Below are 19,271 nucleotides of genomic sequence, written 5' to 3'. Positions count from 1 at the left end.
AGCACCAATGTAAAATGTATTTTCATTTAGATTCATGGAATGCATCGGAAATTGCCATCTTTTGCATGGTATTACCCCTGATTTTTGCCTTCTTTAACTGAACCTATATTTTTTTACCATAGGACTCTGCACACTTTACTACTGCTAACTAGTGGTATATAGGGCCTGTAAATTAAATGCTACATGTGAGCTACAGCTCTCATTGTGCCACCCACTAAACTAGCACTTTAGAACAGGTCTCCAGGCCTGCCCTTACAGACTGTGGGTGTAGCTTTAAACTGCCACTTCAAACTGGCAAAATAGACCATTTGCCAGGCCCAACCTTCCTTTAAAAAAATTATAAGGTACCCCTATGATGGGCCCCAAATGCTCATAGGGAAGAGTACACAGTGTTTAAAAAGCAGGATATGTATATTTCATGTTTTACATGTCATGGCAGTGAAACCCTCCCGAAAGTTATTTTCCATTATTTTAGGCTGGCTCTCCCATAAGAGAATACTGGATTATGTCATAATTGTAATTCCATTTATATAGTGCTTACTTAGCCTGATGAGGCTTTGAAGTGCTTTTCGGAGAATAGCACACTATTCCAGAACCCAAAGTTGGATTAGTGTTGTTTTAGTCAGGAGGAAATAGAGGGGCATATTATCAAGGGGGTTTATCTCCGCTTTTTTGGCATTAAAAGCCAAGAAAGCGGAGATAAATTTATCTCCCTATTACCTAGCTGTCGCTAACACCAGTTAGCGACAGCTAGTAGGAGATAGCGACCATCTTGGGCCCCACTTTGCATGTCAGTGATATCTATCACTAATGACATGCAAAGTGGGTGTGCCAAGATGTTAGCGACTGGAAACAGTCGCTAACATCTCTATCTCCTATTACCAACTTTTGGAGATATTCGCGCTAAGCGCGAATATCTCTAAAAGCTAACACCTGCCCTGAGCAGTTCTTAGCCCTGTTATCCAATGGAAGGTGGATAACATGGCTAAGAGCATTAGCTCGGTAATGCATGAATATCGCAGACTTTTCAGCGATATTCATGCATATCGGCCGATTTTTATCGCTTAGGAGATAAACCTTGATAATAGCAAGGTTCCTAAGTGATAAAAATCACCGCAGCTCGGCGATAAAAATATTGCCGCTAAGCCAACATAGCGATATTTATCGCTAGTTGTTGGTAATATGCCCCATAAACTGTTATTTAGAGTGGTAGTATGGCAGACATGTGAGTTTACTGGTTGGATGATTCGGCCAGGGAATGGATAGAGGAGGGAAGAGTTGAGAAAGGATTATTTGGGAGTTCATAGTAGTAAAAGAGGATTAGGATGAGTGAGAGAGCCTTTTAGTTGGATGGGTAGGATAAAGGAAGGATAGAGGAGGGAAGAGTTTAGAGAGAGTTGTTTTGGAGCTCATAGTAGTAAAAGAGGATTAGGATGAGTCAGAGAGTGGAGGTAGGGGATATTTTGAAAGAGTAATAGGATGACTCATAAAGTAGTGATTTGGTGAGGTTTGGTATTGTTTTTGTTCTCTGCAGTGTGAGGAAATATATGAATATATAGATACAGACCCACACATAGGAGGTATACATACACAGAGATTTTAAGAGGATGAGCATATAGAAAAAAGTCAGGAGATATAAAATTGCACTGAATAAAGTTCCATATGTACATGTATTGATAAATATTTACAAACACAGGCTTTCAGTTTTTGGGTTCACTGTTAGAATATCGAACACACAAATATCGTGTGGACAGAATATTGTGTAAAAAATATTGAGGACAAGAATATCGAGTAGGTAAGTGCAAATAGATAGGTATAAATTTACAATTATTATCGCTAGATCTACATACCTTGAAGATATATATATTGTCAAAGTACATATATGTGGAGGTATATATAGGTAAAACTTGGGTAAGTAAAGTTTTACTTACCCATAAGAAATGACCTTCATGTTATTCATGTCCTCGATATTTTTGACACAATATTCTGTCCCACGATATTTGTGTTTTTGATATTTTGTCCACACACCCAGTTTTTGATGTAAAACATTTTTTTTTTGATTTATTATTATGCTTTTGTTTATATTTGTCCCTCCATATTTCGATAGTGAAATACTTATAGATACAATTGCTATAATCATATTTACACAATGTGACAGACATGTCTTGTTGTAGGATAGTAAACCCATAATTATACACTTATCATCTTATCTTATTGATGTATTGATCTACTTATAAATGGATATAATTATAGTTATACATATAGGTATGCATGTATATAATATTGTCATTATTTATGTTTTTTAAATATATTTATGTATTTATTTATTTTTATTTTTCTAGTAAGTATAAAAATATAATAAAGGGATACATACATACCCATATCATAACAACTTATATTGCTTCGCTACAGTTTGGGAGCAGCTAGAACCATCATTCAAGGGCTCATTCTAATAGTAATTGAAAACCCAGCATAATGGACAAGTCAGTTTCTATATATATATTTTAGAAATTAAACTTTTAGATAATTGCCATTTCAATGCTTAAACCAAGTGTGCCTTTCTGCCAGTATCCAGTGCCACCTGACTGTTAATGGCTCTCCTGTGGTATCATGCGTGTTGCTCCCAGACAATGGACACTTGGCTTGGTTGTGATGAGATGTTTTTCTTCCTTGAATAGGTTGGCGTGGGGTTGTGTCCTGTCCCTTCCTGAGCTTTAAAGGGTGCTTTCACTGTCAATGGCAGATGTAGTTCACACCTAGGTCTGCCTCCCTTTTTCTTCCAAGTTAGCTTGACTCTAAAGTAGTGGGAGGAGAGAGCTGCACCAGAACTGGTTTAGAATGACTATTTTCATGGCCACACCTCTGGATGAGCAGAGGGTGCTTTGATCACAGGGGAGTTCTGCCATGTTGGTTTTAGGAAAAGAGGGGTACGGAGGATAGTTTACAGTTAAACACACAGAACGTGCTGCAAAAGAGGTTAGGGAAAAAAAGAAGGGGCTTTCGTCCAGAAGACGCCTGGTATGGACATATGAATACAGTTATTAACAAGAGGAAACAACCTGACAATCGAGTTTTTGAACCGCTATTTATTTGAGCTGATCAAAGCTAAGACTCATCAGTTCTTAAGCTTAAGCAGAATCCCATCCTTTTTATCTTGTTTGACACATTTGTATAATCATTTGTCACATGTCAGAGTTAAATAAATGTAAATGTAAATGTCCAGTATTCGTAAAGCGCGAACAATTACCCGAAGGTGTCAAGGTGCTGGGGGCCATCGGGAAGATTAAGCAAGCTATTGCCCAGAGTCACATAGTGCTGGGCAGACCCCTGCCGCCGGAGCCGAGGATCGAACCGTCATCCCCTGCATCCAGCGTCAGTCGCCCTGGCCGCTGCGCCACACTTCTTCCACTACAATACACTCTTTAACTTTAACTCTTTAACTCTGACATGTGACAAATGATTATAAAAATGTGTCAAACATGATAAAAAAGATGTGATTATGACACTTAAAGCTTGGGAACTGATGAGTCTTAGCTCAAATAAATAGCGGTTAAAAAATCGATTGCCTTGTTGTTTCCTCTTGTTGATAACTGCAAAAGAGGTTAGGGTCACCCCTGGAAACTTTTATCTAATTGGAAAAGGAATGGCCGTGACTTTTCCCCACCCTCAGGCTGCCCCTGGCATAAAGATGGCACCCTCAGTACTTTCATCAGAATACTCCTAGCCCGTGGAGAATCCGAAACGGACAGCCCGGCTGTCTGCAGGACCTGAAAGAAGACTGGGCCTGCTTGCTTTGAACCCAGAACCCCAGACGTGATTGCAAGGGTTAGTTGGCTGACAGCCTGTTTGAGTGACAGGAACACAACAAGCTTCCAGAAGTCTCTCTCCCTGCAACTGCCCAAGTGACCAGTTCCTACTGGACCTGCCTTGGACTCAGCTGTTGGTTTCTGTTGGAGTCTTAAGTTCCTAACCCCTAAGTGGTGCTTCCAAAGTCCTGGCATCTTGGCTGGTGGTAGAGTGTATTCCTCCTGACAACTGCAAAAGTCACAACTTATAAACTTGTTCCAATTTTGTTTCTAGAAAATAGAAGGAGACCCGGACAGCCAAATCTGCCAATGTCAAATGAAGGGTAACATTTAACTTGCTGGTTTGCCATGCTGAAAGAGATCTGACGTCTAGATTTTTTAAGTCACTTTTTAAGTCAAAATGTAGAGAGGGTCATTGGGAACTACTCCGAGCAGTATCTCATCAACATCAAAGCTTTCCTGACCACGGATTTTGGACTACACCTCTTGAACCACACCATTACCACACTCATTAGCAACCCATCATCATCGAGCTCTGCTTCAGAATTAGTTTGCCCCCTATGCTGAATCGTCACCTAACAGGTTTGTAAGTGTGAAGGTAAACAACTGCGCCTTGAGACCCTCACGGATGAGGAGTCTTGCTTTATAAGTACCCGATTGATTGATTGAACATTCAACTGGAACAAACTTGTTCCCTGTAGCTGACATGCTTCATTGCAGTTGGCCTTATCTTTTGATTTTGCCTTCTGCTTTTATAAGCTATTTTTGTTTCAAACTTAAAAAATTCAAATCTCTGAATCTGCTTATCGAATTTGTGTCATTTTGGTGTAGTATTGTTTATTATAATATTCTCTATTCTTCTAAATTGGTTTGGGATTCTTAATGTGTTGTATTTTTACTTTACTCCCATTTGAGTACTGCATAAATACTTTACACATTGCCTCTAAGTTAAGCCTGACTGCTTTGTGCCAAGTTACCAAAGGTTTAGGCACAGGTTTATATAGAGTGACTTTAGTGGTTCAACCTGACGAAATGTGTGGTTATCATTTGAAGTGAGGTTTCACACCCTTCAAATAATGCTCCAAGTTCTTACAGATTGTAAAATTAGGGGTATGTAGATATTGGGCTTAGCTTTTGCCCACTTGGACTCTATTATAGAAACCCCTTGCTGTTGATTCTGATCCCTATAAAGCATAGCAGGTAAACATCAACCTGCCATTTTTTTGCTTTCATGAATTTTTAGTATATTTTCATTCTTGTTTTCTCATCTCAAGTAGTTGTGCTTAGCTATCAGTCCTTTACATCCAGCCCAAAAATTGTAATTGGCATCCACATAGCATGATGTGTGACTTGTTTGTAAACCTTCATACATGAATGCAACTGACCCGTGAACACTGCTCCTTAAAAATAATTTTTATAGATTGGTCTATTTAGGAACGACACGTATCAGCTGTTATCATATTGTATAACCATTTTGTATGGAATTACAAAATGTTGTTTGATGTTTCCCAATTGTTAGTCCTCTTGTGATTTTTCTTGACTTTAGGACAAGTTGCACTTTACCATTACTAAACAGTAGTAAAAAGCCTGTGCTTCACACCTAAAATATGCACTGTGCAATCGGAACTCCCTGTTTGACCTATTTAACTTCCATATAAGTTAATTTTAAACAGTGCCTAAAATGAATCACATGCAAGGTTAAAAGTTACATTTTGGCTGCAGTGTATTATGTATTGTATTAGTATATTAATACCAATGCCAATTTTTATGCAGTAATTACGTGTGCTTCAATCGCCCATAATGCATTGTGCCTAATATGAGTGGCACACTCTGCATTTAAAAAGAGTGTCCTCACTGGGGCTGAAGCGTTACAAGATATTTTAAGGTATAGAGTCAGTTACAATTTTCTTGGGACATGCCCGATTAAAGTATTTAATTCATTAATTCAAGTACAAGTACAACAAGTCTTTATTCGGTTTTCAAGAAACCATAAAAGAAAATTAATGTTTATACAAGAAGTTATAAAAATAATAAATAGTTAAAATCATAATTCCTGCAATGAAATTAATCTTCTAAAAATTGCAACAGCTTTAAAAAGCATTAAAGGTTTCTATCCAAAGGCCAGGCGAATGACACAGCCCCACGCTGAATGCTCCTTCCTCGCCTATACTCAACCCTCCATTAATTTCCTACAGTACTGCAGATTTGAAGTCAGAACATACCCTGAGAACATAGTGACTCCCTAGGAGCTGTAAATACAGTAAAACGATTTCGTAATCCTTGAGTCGTTTAAAAATGGTTTAAGAAATTGAATAACACACATTTAGTAATCTTTGCAATTAAACAAAGAACGTTGCAAAGACGGAGAATAAATCCCATATCAAGGGCAGACAGGCAAACTGGATTTCCATTGATGAGCATCTCCTAAAAACATAGCAATCTCCACACAGTGCCATTTCTAAAATGACAAAGGAGCTATTTTTCCCATTTTGTCAGCTGCAAGGCGAGGTAAGGTTCTAGGGATGGAGATGCCAAGGTGATAAAATAATTCTTCACAGACATTTTTGTATGCTCCCAGTCCACACACTGGTTTAGACTGTAGACCCAGAAGCTGTTCTTCACTAACAATTTATCTAATTTGGTTGAGATAGCTAAGATCATTGAGAGATCTGCACTCATAATTCAACCAGGGGATAGAAAAGCATATGCCAAGTTGAATGCAATCTAATACTAACCTATTAAACTGGCCTTGGTGTTGGTCCATATGTTAACCCACAAGAGTAGTGGACCCAGCCTCACTATGTCTGAAATGTCTGGCAAATTCAATGATAAAACATGAACTCGATCGCGGAGGTTCAAGAGTTGCCTACAGATATGTTTTTTTTCTATCTGTAGAGCCACTGGATTTTGGTAGTCCCAGATACCTGCACCGTATACAGCCGATGGAATACACTGATGGCTCTAAATTTTTTATAAAAGGTGCAATTGAGCCCTTAAAAGTTGAGTGTGTGCGATTTAGAATGGCCCTGGCTGCCCTCCTCAGCTTTATGTGTGAAATAATAGGCTGCGGCTGCCAAGAACAACTTGAGTTAAAAGAGACCCCAAGATAATTTTAATTGCTCACACTACTCATAGACCTATCCTTGACTGATATGGAGGCCATATTTTTCTTCTTAGGCCCATGTGCCATAATATGGGATAACCCAAAATTAGTCAATAAATCTAAACTGCCCATAAACGTGTCAAAGTTCTCCACTAAGCTTCGCAGGACTCTTCATGTCCTCGCAATCAAGATGGTACATCAGCATACAATAATGCAGTGACTTGCCTATTTGCCATCTTTTGTACATCAAGGGTGACATCTCCTAAATGGGGACATAAGTTGTAAACATATAGGATAAAAAGAAGGGAGGCAGAATACACCCCTGCCTGCCTTCAAGGGCTAAATGGAAGTTTCCCTGGCAGGGTTGTATCTCACCTCAGTTGATAGATCTTCATGTAGAATGTAAAGAAAATTTACAGTCGCTACATCAATGTCCAAATTCAATAGCAATTCAACATAATAACATAAGAACTATGAAGCAAGAATACAGCTAAAGAGTGCCGTTATGACACACAAAGCCCTCCATTTCGAAACCCCTATGTACCTAGCTCAAAAGCTAGAACTATCTGGAGGGGGCAGACCATGAAGAAGTGCCAATTTACTCATATTGAAACTTCAGACGTTTCGCAAAAAGAGAACAAGGTCCAGAGCCTTCTCTGGTACGTCACCGAAGATCTGGAACTCTCTCCCACTGGACGTTCGCAGAATCCCACCCATGGCTGCCTTCCAACATGAAGTAAAAACAATCCTAATGAATAAGTTCTTGCCTTAATTGTTCATGGCTCGTCTTCTTCTCCTTCAACGGTAAAGCTCAGGGTTGTCTGTTATACCCTATTAAGTAATGTTTGCTTTCATCTTGGGACTCTATGTTATTAGCTACATAAGTTATTCTCTGTTACCCCCTTTGCCATTTCCCGTACTATGTTCTTCCTGTTCCAAAATGTGAAGTGTTCAGATACCCTTTGGGGTCATGTTCACGCTATACAAAACTTTATAAATAAATAAACAAGAGTTGGGTCCTGTTGACTTAATTTAGTATGTCTGTCTGGAAAAATGCTAGTAAAGTCCTTCAAAGAAATTACCTACATAATTTTCAAAACCTGATTTCATGGTGAAATCAGAATTGATAATTTGAGTGTAAAAGTCAGGACTAGATTAAAAACATCTCTGCCTTTCATCACACCTCCAGAGATAACATTGACATCCCTTTCTTGAAGAGTGAATGGCCTCCGAGTACGGGAGGGGCAGGGTATAGTTAACTGCTGACCACTTAGAAGAGATTAGCTGCCTGAGATTGGACAGGGACACCTGATACAACATAAAGTAGCCTTAGTGTAATCTCCTTTTACTTGGAGATGCCAGAGAGGGTTTTTCTTTTTCATTCCCATGACCCTCCTAGACAGCCTTGCATTAGTCACAGTATGAGAGAGAACCAAATTGTACCATGTTAGTTGGTAGTAAACCTAATCTAAATATGAGGAGTGGCTGAGGAGCTGAAGACAGATCTGTTTTGCTATAATGAAAGAGGGGCTTCTGGGCAATTATGCAGAAAGGCAAAAAGCAAGTGCTGCAAAAAGGGGTGAGGGACTATGAGAAATGAGTTAGGCTCAAGTGACACCATTTCTTCAATTACTGCCTAGTGCACATGATCAATATGGCACCTGAAATACCATCTCCTCTGGACATTCCTGGATCTGGTCCTGCTCCACCCGATGAAGAAAGCTGTGCTGGGAAATCAATCCTCACTTCTGCTGCCAGAAGAGGACTCACTTAAAGAGTACTGGGTCCAACAACCACACATGGGGCCTCATTTATTTCAGGCTGTGCATCACTTTTACGCCGCCGGTGCGTCACTTTTTGTGATGCACCAGTGGCGTAAAAAAAGCGCCTTGTTACGCCATATTTACAAAGTGACACATCTAGTTAGACTTGTCACTTTGTAAACCCCTGCGCCACATTATACCTGCGCCAGGTATAATGTATGCAAGAGGGGCGTATTGACGCAAGGCAGGGTCGTAGAAGTGATGCAGTGAAATCTATGATATTTCACTGCGTCACTTTTAAGACGCTGTTGCATCAAAATCTAGCGCCTGCCTCACAGCAGGGGTAAGACTGACGCAAGGCCCTTTCACATGGGGCTTGCCCCATGTGAAAGGACGCATTGCTGGAGTCGCGTCACTTTTGTGACACACTACAGCAATGCGTCACTTTTGTGCTTACAGATACGTCAGAAATACTGACGTACCTGTAACTCCTTGCGACATGATGCGTCATACTGTAAATATGATGCATCATTGGTATCACAAGGAGGGCGCAATGAAAAGTGACGCATCGCTGTTTTCACGCAGCGATGCGTCACTTTTCATAAATGAGGCCCATGGGTTTTACCTGTTCTACAAGGGTCAAGTGTTTGGCCTCCTGTTTCAGAAACAAAAAACAGAAGGACTCCTGATTCCAAGAGGGCCCTGCTGCCCACAGAGGACTTAACCCGGCATGAGGCTTAGCTTTAGAGGGGGATCAAAGCCCCACTTAGGCAACAACCACAATCCTTGGCACGGTGGGCCATAAAAGTCACTAAATTAACCTGTGCTTTACCCTGTGGTAGCTTGACACAAAGCAGTCAAGCTTAACTTAGAAGCAATGGTAAAGTGTGTTTGACCAGCACACAAATTCTAGGACTCTGTGCACTTTTTCCCTACTGATCAGTGGTAAAGTGTGCTCCCCCTTGAAGCATACACCTGATGGGTACATTTAATTTAATTGTGCTTCGCTAATATATGGTACTACATGTCATCAGGCCTGTAAATTAAATGCTACTGGTGGGCTGCAGCACTCATTGTGCCACCCACTAATATAGCTTTTTATAAAAAAAACGTTTGCCTCAAACAAAGTCACATAAATTAACAATGCACTCAAAGGGCAACTGCAAAGTTCCAAGGAGAACATTTGTCAATAGTGTCTCTGCTCCCATGTCCTGGATTAAGCTGCAGTATTAGTGGTTCCATTTTATCTACAGTACAACTAGTTCCCTGGAGTATGGCCACTTGTGGGTAAAGTATCTTAGCCTCGAATGAGAAGATATTAGCAAATAATCACAATTTCATAAAGCAGAGATGTTTTGATTAAAGTAAAAGGTTTAGTTCTTTACGAAAGGCCCCAGACACATTAGCTAACGAGGAAGAACACCACTAATTTGCTCTGAAATATGCCACTTGTAAAAAATATTATTGTTCCCCGTTGTCAGGGTGAATATTCGATGATCCATTTTCCTGTGCAATTAGAGTTTCTAGGCCAGTTGCTAGCATGTGGGAGACATGATTAGGGAACTCCATCGATCTCCCAGCAGTCCCTTTCCACTCAAGAGGTCACGCTCGTTTTCTGTGAGGAGATTGCCTGTTCGCAAAGACCACTTTCCGGAAAACAGGGTTTAAAATATCTGAGTAAAAAACTCAGCATCGTATTTGTGCAAATAAACAATAGTGTTGTAATGAACAAATGGAAAATTGATGGACAGAATAACATAGCTGCCAAGGTTTCAGATTGCTATGTGTGACATTTCCATAATTTCAGACAAATTATGAGTGACATTTGACCGACTACGAGTGACACTTTTTCACGGGAAAAATCAAGCAGATGAGATGAAGGAAACAAATATCTGAATTTACACCAAGTGAGCAACGTGACTGCATCAGCAAAAAGAAATGTTCATAGCATAGCAAGTCAGTGCAACAGTAGATCTTGATTTACACATTTTCTTGCACTGGGGCAACGTAGGTCTGATACTGGCCTGATTCACCTTAGCACAGTAAGTAACTGTATGTAATATAATCTGACACGCTGTACAACCAGCACCCACTGACTGCAGGCAGCTGCCTGATCGCGCTCTGCCAAAAAGGAATTTGCTAATTAACATGTACACGTACCCCCCCACCCCCGACGCTGAGGCTGAATAAACTGAAACACTATATTTAGGCCTTAACAAGAAATATTTGCATATTTCCTGCCAGGTAACTCAGTGTAACCAGCACTGCTCGACTCACTTTCATTAACTACATAATGTATTCCAGGAGCTGTATGTAGTGCTGACCGGTCTGGATTAGCCGGTCAAACTGAACAAAGAGACAGTGCTGATTATTAAAAGAAAAATCCAGGGCACCTGCAGCATAAGGGAGTCTGGAGGGCTCACAGGCGCTTTTCAAATTAATGTAATTTGAACAACCTCCTCAACTCAAGAGCCATAGAGTTTGCAGAGACCTGTTTGTGAGTGTTTGGACGTTCGTTTGGAACATCTCTCCCCCCCGCCCTCCAGCAATTTTACTCGATTGATCCTGTTCCAACGATGAAAAAATAACATTTTTACAGAACCGTTCAGATATACCAGTGCAACAGCAATTTCTGCTTAAAACACCTTGCAAAACGTAGGTACAGAGAAGACATTCGCAAGCCTCGAAGATAATGAACACTTCCTTGTTTCGGAAGTTAGTCATCACACATCGTTTCAGTTGATGAATTAGGGACAGGTACTGCAAGCACTTACTTCTTTTCAGCTGTAACTCGGCACCTTCTGGCAGCCGGTGCCCATAACTGGACTCTCCCAGGAAGCCCGCCGCCCCACCCACCTCAACACAGCTTCTGTGCATGATTTAAAGATACGGGCTGCTGGTGTGCACTGTAGAGGCTGAGGCTGAGGCTGCAGCTGAGAAGCACTCCAGCGGCCAGGTTCACTCGGATGTCGGTGTGGGTTTGACTCTGTGATTATTACATTTTCCACAATGGTGCGAGCAAAATCTTTTCTTGGGAAATGTGCTGACTGTGCCTCGGGCGGCCGCGGCAGGTGAAAGGACCGTCACCCGACCCGTCTTAAGTAAAGTTGTGTGTGAAATCCTGAGGTGTGTGCAGTGCGCCATGTCCCTGTGTTGTTACTTTGTAACAGCAGCTGAGCCAGGCGCCAAGCCTGCAAGAGCACTCCTCGGCTGTGCGCAGTTACCCCGCGCCTCTACACTAGTTGAAGCTGCATTAGAAGCACTCCGCCCTTTGACAGTGGAGGAGAAGCTATAATGCGTGACATTCCATTTCAGTGCGGTGATGCGGACCACCGCACTGAAATGAAATAGTGTCACGTCTGATGCGTGACACTTGGCAGGACTGGAATAAGTTTGAAGCGACAATATAGCGATTCATGACACGTGGTCGGGCAGTGAGACCAGTGAGAAAACTCAGATTTGCATTTCCCAAATTGAGGTAAGTGCAATTTTCTACAACATTGTTCACTGATATTCCAAAAATCCATAACCATTATCAAGAAAATAAGTTTCATGTCATGACCACTTGTGGAAAGCAGTGACTGCATTTGTAAAAGGTGTTTCGTAATTATTGGCGAGTGGAGCTTATTTGTGTAAACAAAAGTGATTTGAGACCGTTGTAGACTTCCTTTCTCATGCTGACCTATCCCTCCAGCAAAGAGCTAAAGTGAGTCACTTCTAGGGCGGGAACAAAATGGATATAACCCGGATTTCATTAAAAAAGGATTTCGCTATAAGCCAACATGTTTTCCCTGTATAGAATCTTTTTTTAGGTTGTGTGTGATATTGCTCACTTTCACCTTGAAATAAAGAACAAAGAAGGAAAGTTAATTAAGAGTATGGGGAAAACAGAGATGAAAGATATAAAAAGAAAGCAAGAGGAAGGTGGAACAAAAGAGAAAGAAATAGGAAGAGAAAGAACAAAAGAAAAAAGAAAAAGAAAGCGAAAGTATTATGGTAAAATACAAAGTAGATGAAAATGGAAGAGGATAGGACTAGATTATACATGTTAAGGGAATAGATAACCAAGGAAGTTGAAAAGGCAGATTAAGAAAGGATAGGAGTAGAGGGGTATGGTGTACTTGAGGAAGGCAACAGGTGGGAAAAAGTATGGGATGAAACAGGAAGCGAGAAACTGATGTAGGAGTGTCATGAAAGGCCTTCACCGAAAGAGAGACAGAGGGGCATATTATCAAGGGGGTTTATCTCCACTTTTTTGGCTTTAAAAGCCAAGAAAGCGTAGATAAAATGATCTCCCTATTACCTAGCTGTCGCTAACACCAGTTAGCGACAGCTAGTAGGAGACAGCGACCATCTTGGGCCCCACTTTGCATGTCAGTGATATTTATCACTAATGACATGCAAAGTGGGCGTGCCAAGATGTTAGCGACTGAAAACAGTCACTAACATCGCTATCTCCTATTACCAACTTTTGGAGATATTCGCGCTAAGCGCGAATATCTCCAAAAGCTAACTCCTGCCCTGAGCAGTTCTTAGCCATGTTATCCAATGGGAGGTGGATAACATGGCTAAGAGCATTAGCTCGGTAATGCATGAATATCGCTGACTTTTCAGCGATATTCATGCATTGCGGCGATTTTTATCGCATTTGCGATAAACCTTGGTAATACCAAGGTTTATTTGCGGTAAAAATCGCCGCAGCTCAGCGGTAAATTTTTGTCTCTAACCAAGCAATAGCGATAATTATCGCTAATGCTTGGTAATATGCCCCAGAATTCGTGCAGAAATAACAGGTTGGTAGATATGAAGGTAATAAGGAATTAATCGAGATGAAAGAAAAAGGATTCATGTAAGAGAAGCCGGCGAAATGGAGGTAAGAAGAAATAAAAAAAACATTCAGCCGTGGTCAAGGGAGAAAGACCGAAGTGAGAGGGAAACTCAGGGGCATTTTACCAAGCAATAGCGATAATTATCGCTATTGCTTGGTTAGAGACAAAAATTTACCGCTGAGCTGCTGCGATTTTTACCGCAAATAAACCTTGGTATTACCAAGGTTTATCGCAAATGCGATAAAAATCGCCGCAATGCATGAATATCGCTGAAAAGTCAGCGATATTCATGCATTACCGAGCTAATGCTCTTAGCCATGTTATCCACCTCCCATTGGATAACATGGCTAAGAACTGCTCAGGGCCGGTGTTAGCTTTTGGAGATATTCACGCTTAGCGCGAATATCTCCAAAAGTTGGTAATAGGAGATAGCAATGTTAGCGACTGTTTCCATTCTCTAACATCTTGGCACGCCCACTTTGCATGTCATTAGTGATAAATATCACTGACATGCAAAGTGGGGCCCAAGATGGTCGCTATCTCCTACTAGCTGTCGCTAACTGGTGTTAGCGACAGCTAGGCAATAGGGAGATAATTTTATCTCCGCTTTCTTGGCTTTTAAAGCCAAAAAAGCGGAGATAAACCCCCTTGATAATATACCCCTGAGAGACTTACGTGTCAGTGACATTGCTGCAGATGGGTGTATGAACCTGATTCAAGATTTGGTCCTGTAAGAAGATAGTTCTAGAGATATTATGCTCAAATGGGCTATTATGATGGCCTTATCTTGGAATACTGTAGGCAATCTATGAAATATGTTGACCATGTGATAGTGTGGCCCCCCTAGTATTATTGTGGGCATTGTATGTATTATAAAGGTCTTATCGTGAATTATATTATGGGCATTTAGGTCATTAATGTGGCACTGGCATAAAGTGTCCCTCGTTGGCATGTTGGGGGAATAGAAAACAACATGCTGGCCGTCCCAGGTATAATGTGGTCCCAGGAGAAGGTAGTTCTATTAGGCATTGTAATTAGGTAGGCCATCTTAGGCATGAAGGTCACCACTCTTGACATATGTTGCCCATCTCTGGTTTATACTGACATCCTGGCATAAGGTGGGTATCCATTACATCTGGTGTACTGCAGCCAGCATGTGATGTACAAACATTGCATTTGTTTGTGGTACATGGGTAGGTGAGGCAGAGTATAATGGTGTGGTGGTAGTAATACAGTTACATACTTGATGAACATGTTAAGCTAATGTTTATGAACTGGACACCCAGGCTGCAGTGGCAGGCCTAGGGACATGTTTTATAGTGCTACTTTAGTGGGTGGCACAGTAAGTGCTGCAGATAAACTAATAGCATCTCATTTACAGGCACTGGGTACATGGGGTACCATCTACTAGAGACTTAGAAGTAATTTAAAGTTGCCAATTTGGGTGTGCAAATTCTAACATGTTTAGAGAGGAAAGCGCAAGCACTTTACCACTGCAGGAGGTAAAGTGAGGCCACATTAAGAGGGGATTCCCTTCTTCCCTTTTTCAATGCTTGGAGAAGGTGGTAAATGGGAACGAGGGAATCTGTCTGGGTCGGGAGCAGGGACAGGATTTGTGGGGGCTAAGGAGGTGGCACAGCAGCGCAGTCCTATGTTGTAACTCCCACTGTGGCTCAGGAGAACTGAGAACAAATACTGCAGTTGCAGGAAGTCCAAGCAGCTCTTACGACAGGTCCTTCCTTGCCAGGTGACTCCAGGCCTGGGATTACTGGTCATAGTAGTTGCGGGAACAGAAGCCGACAAAGTTGGAATGGCCGGTAATATCTCTAAACGTATCATTGTTTGAAGTCCCTTTTAGGGCATACGTTTGCAGGATGTGTCTTGCTGGCCCAACTCAAACCCTTTCTATGCCCTATTTTTTTTTTACCATTCTAGATAGCCCTACTTATAGATCAGATTAGCAATTTTAGATTGTCTCTGCATTTTTATTTTATTAATGATGTTTTGCAAGCGCTATGCATTAAATATACGGGGGCATATTACCAACAACTAGCGATAATTTTTGTCTCTAACTTGTTTAGAGACAAAAATTATCGCCGCACATCGGCGATTTTTATCGCAGATAAACCTTGCTATTAGCAAGGTTTATCGCAAATGCGATAAAAAACGGCTGCAATGCATGAATATCGCTGAAAAGTCAGCGATATTCATGCATTATCGAGCAAATGCTCTTAGCCATGTTATCCACCTCCCATTCGATAACATGGCTAAGAACTGCTCAGGGCAGGTGTTAGCTTTTGGAGATATTCGCTCTTAGCGCAAATATCTCCAAAAGTTGGTAATAGGAGATAGCGATGTTAGCGACTGTTTCCAGTCGCTAACATCTTGGCACGCCCACTTTGCATGTCATTAGTGATAAATATCACTGACATGCAAAGCGGGGCCCAAGATGGTCGCTATCTCCTATTAGCTGTCTCTAACTGGTGTTAGCGACAGCTTGGTAATAGGGAGATAATTTTATCTCCACTTTCTTGGCTTTTAAAGCCAAAAAGCGGAGATAAACCCCCTTGATAATATGCCCCACGTTGTCTTATTCACATATTCCTCACATGCTCAGCATGGTAAAACACAGTCTATTCAGGACCCAACTGAATCATCCATGATGTATGGAAGGGTAAGCAAGTACAAGCAGCTCCAAATAGTCACAAGATCATTATCAGTCATTGTAAATAACGCCTGCATCAAATCCTCCCACGCACTGCCTCAGGTTTTGCAACATTTGTTATTCATGCTTTTATAATGAAATATAGATTTCCTACAAACAGGGTAGCACCTGGCATCAGCTGTGTACAGTATAATATTCTGCATTTCCGGTCGATTTGCCCCTAACGTACCATAGATAATGGTTCCGTTCAGCTTAAGATGCAGCCTTTTCATTTATTGTGCATCTTTTCACCATTCGGAATGGTAACAAAAACATGTAAAGTGAAACGCAACTCCCGTGTGTATATGTCTTTTTTGAAATGCAAAAACACACTTTTCAAGTAACAAAACAGTTATACCACTAAAGCAAATTCTGACTTGTTGCTCTGACATCACCTTGACTGTGAAAGCTCTAAAGGGAAGATAGAAATGTTGTACTACCGCTCTTTCTATAAGGCATGTCTGCATTTTAACGCATGGGCAGTGATTGTCAGTGGGCAAGTACTGGGCGAGGTATTTACTTTGCCCAGTAAATACCACAGGGCACCACAGGCATTCTCCTGGTGCTGGAAAGTCCTCCCATTTTGAGTTTTCCTCTTGAAAATGAGGACTTATATAATTTCTGTACAGCTTCTTACAAATACTGGAATAACACCATATTTTTGACAATGTACATTTCGGCAAGTTTGAACTATCAAAACTCCCAATGAGCAAATTACGTGGGTATGGTAATTACCACGGTACTCTACTTTCAGATTCCAGCAGTAACACACGTTTTCACAGGGATATGAATTTACAGGTCCACTTGTAATCAAGGTCAGTGTCTTTTTGCAGAGACCGGTAATGTGCTGTGTAGATATGTGTGCCTTTTGTTCTGAGTGCTGAGTTCTGAGTTACAGCTTGAGTTAACTTGATTTAGATTGGAAAATTACTTGAACGCTTCACGGAAGACATTGCTAAGTACACTCAATCTATTTATTAAGAAGAGACTGATTCTGATTTCGTTTGACAGCTGTTATCCTGCCTGCTATGGGGTCCAAACAAATTGACGTTAATCCTTTTCTACAATCAGAAATTACACTGACAAGGACCACAATGCTAAAAGGTGGAAGTAAAGTGCTTTTCATCGTATCTTTCATAAAGATCAGCGAAATGCCAAAAAGCTGCTTTTACAGATTTCAGTGGTTGCCCAATCAGGATTTTTTTGTGCAGAGCTGTACCTATTATTACTGAAATCTTTATCAAGGAACCGTAGGGCTCTAAGGACTTAGGGCCAGAGTATGTCCTTTGCGTTTGCACACATCAGCCAAAGCCATGCATGGTCCACCCGCCAGATTATGAGCTCAGCTCGTGTCTGGCAGGCTTTTCTTTTGTAATTCCCATGGCTGTGCCCTGAAAACGGGCCTGCAATGGGAACGCAAAAGAAGTTCCAACACAGCATGGATTGTAAAGTCACATTTTGTGCCCCCCTGAATGCATCCCCATGGCTGCAGGAGCATGGGGTCCCTGTAGGGCCCTCTTTGTTTCCACATCCCCATGGAGAGCTCACCTCCAAGAAAAGGCTGGAGGGACTTATAGAACTCTCAGTGGACCGTGGCAGTCCTGCCTTGCATATTAGATACCCGTGTCCACTGCCTGCACCGGAATAGTGCAACTGCAGGACTGCCACTGCTGCGCCATCGTGAGTCTGGCAGTCTAAGACCCACGAACTCATAATTTGCCCCTAAATAAACAATAGATCACCTAGTCAAGTGCCCATTTTAAAACATACTGTACACACCCCACTCTTCTTAATAAGTGCCTGTCATACAGCTTACACTGTCTTAAGTAAAACTGCGCATTTGTTGGACAACATAACAGAACTGTGCAAGTTTGATCCCCTGCACACTGTCCGAATATGTTGGCCGAAGTCCTGCTAGCTCGCAGTGCATCATCTGCACCAGCAACCTTACACTGTAACACATGGATGTGTAACATCGGAACATGACAACTCCTTTCTCCCGAAGGAAATCAGATCTAGAACGCTTTCGCTTAGTTACTTATGCATACCTAAAGAGAAACAGAAGTAATTCCCAGCAAAGTGTTTCAATATTTGTGGAAGCATGGTGATTCTTGAGTAAAATACTTGTGCTGTAATTACCAATAGAAGGAAACAGAATAATGATATTAGCATTACGAGAATTGTGAAAAAGATCAACGGTTCAACCATTTTGCTGATCACAGAAAAGATATGCTTGCATACACGTACTTTAATATAATGTACTGCTACCTAGCACATCTTAACTTATTACGTCCAGGGTGAGTGAGTCTGCCAAATCCCTGTAGGGTGATCTAACTTCTCTTTACCTGTGGGTTACTATCATCAAGCTGCTCGTCTTGGTGTAGAGCTGAACAGAAACCCTCACATGAGGTAAACATACAAAGCTTTGATGGCATATATATAATACCATCAGCCATATGAACATGCCGAAGCCCCAGTCAGGCTATTATTGTTTATTCTATTGTAATAGCTCTGTTGCTGAGTGGCCAAAACAAAAAACATATTGCAAGATGAACTTCGCCCTTCTACAGAAAGTTCAAGGGGCTTTAATAGAGTGCCAACGAAGTATTAGAACATTGGAATGTTGGGAGCTCAATTGAAAACAATGGAGTGCTCTGGGCTTATAATGGCTGGTATAAGCCTGGAGCTCCAACATTCCAATGTTTCTTTGTTCACAGCTCTGGCTGTGAAAAAAGGCTTCAGGGAACCTGAGGGGATTCCAATCCCCTCACACTCCCAAAAGGCTTTGGTTTTTTTGTTAGAACATTCTGTCCTCTAGTGACAGAATGTTCTAATAGCCTTATAGCCCTTCGTAGATGGGCTATACCGCTATTAAAGTCCCTCTCCCTTGTGAAAGGCCCTCGTCTTCGGCTCTGTGCCTTTAACGCTGGAGAGGGCCTTTAATAGCCGGTATAGCCCTCTACGGCGGGCTATAAGGCTATAGTAGTGAAGCAAAACTGAGTTTGAAGAATATAATCCTCCATGTGCATGCCAATGAATGTGTGTCAAATGTCAGTGTGTTTAGGG

At 41.3% G+C, this 19,271-nt stretch overlaps 1 protein-coding gene across 1 annotated transcript in view; it reads right to left on the bottom strand.

Moving 5' to 3' along the window:
* The window catches only part of GRID2 (glutamate ionotropic receptor delta type subunit 2), a 2,654,005-nt gene that overhangs the window by 1,072,902 nt on the left and 1,561,832 nt on the right, over window positions 1–19,271 (bottom strand). The gene's annotated exons all lie outside the window — the stretch shown is intronic.

This window comes from Lissotriton vulgaris, chromosome 3_1 (assembly GCF_964263255.1).
Source record: "Lissotriton vulgaris chromosome 3_1, aLisVul1.2, whole genome shotgun sequence".
NCBI lineage: Eukaryota > Metazoa > Chordata > Amphibia > Caudata > Salamandridae > Lissotriton > Lissotriton vulgaris.
The sequence above is the reverse complement of the archived record's forward strand: the minus strand, read 5'-3'. Positions and strand labels throughout refer to the sequence as shown.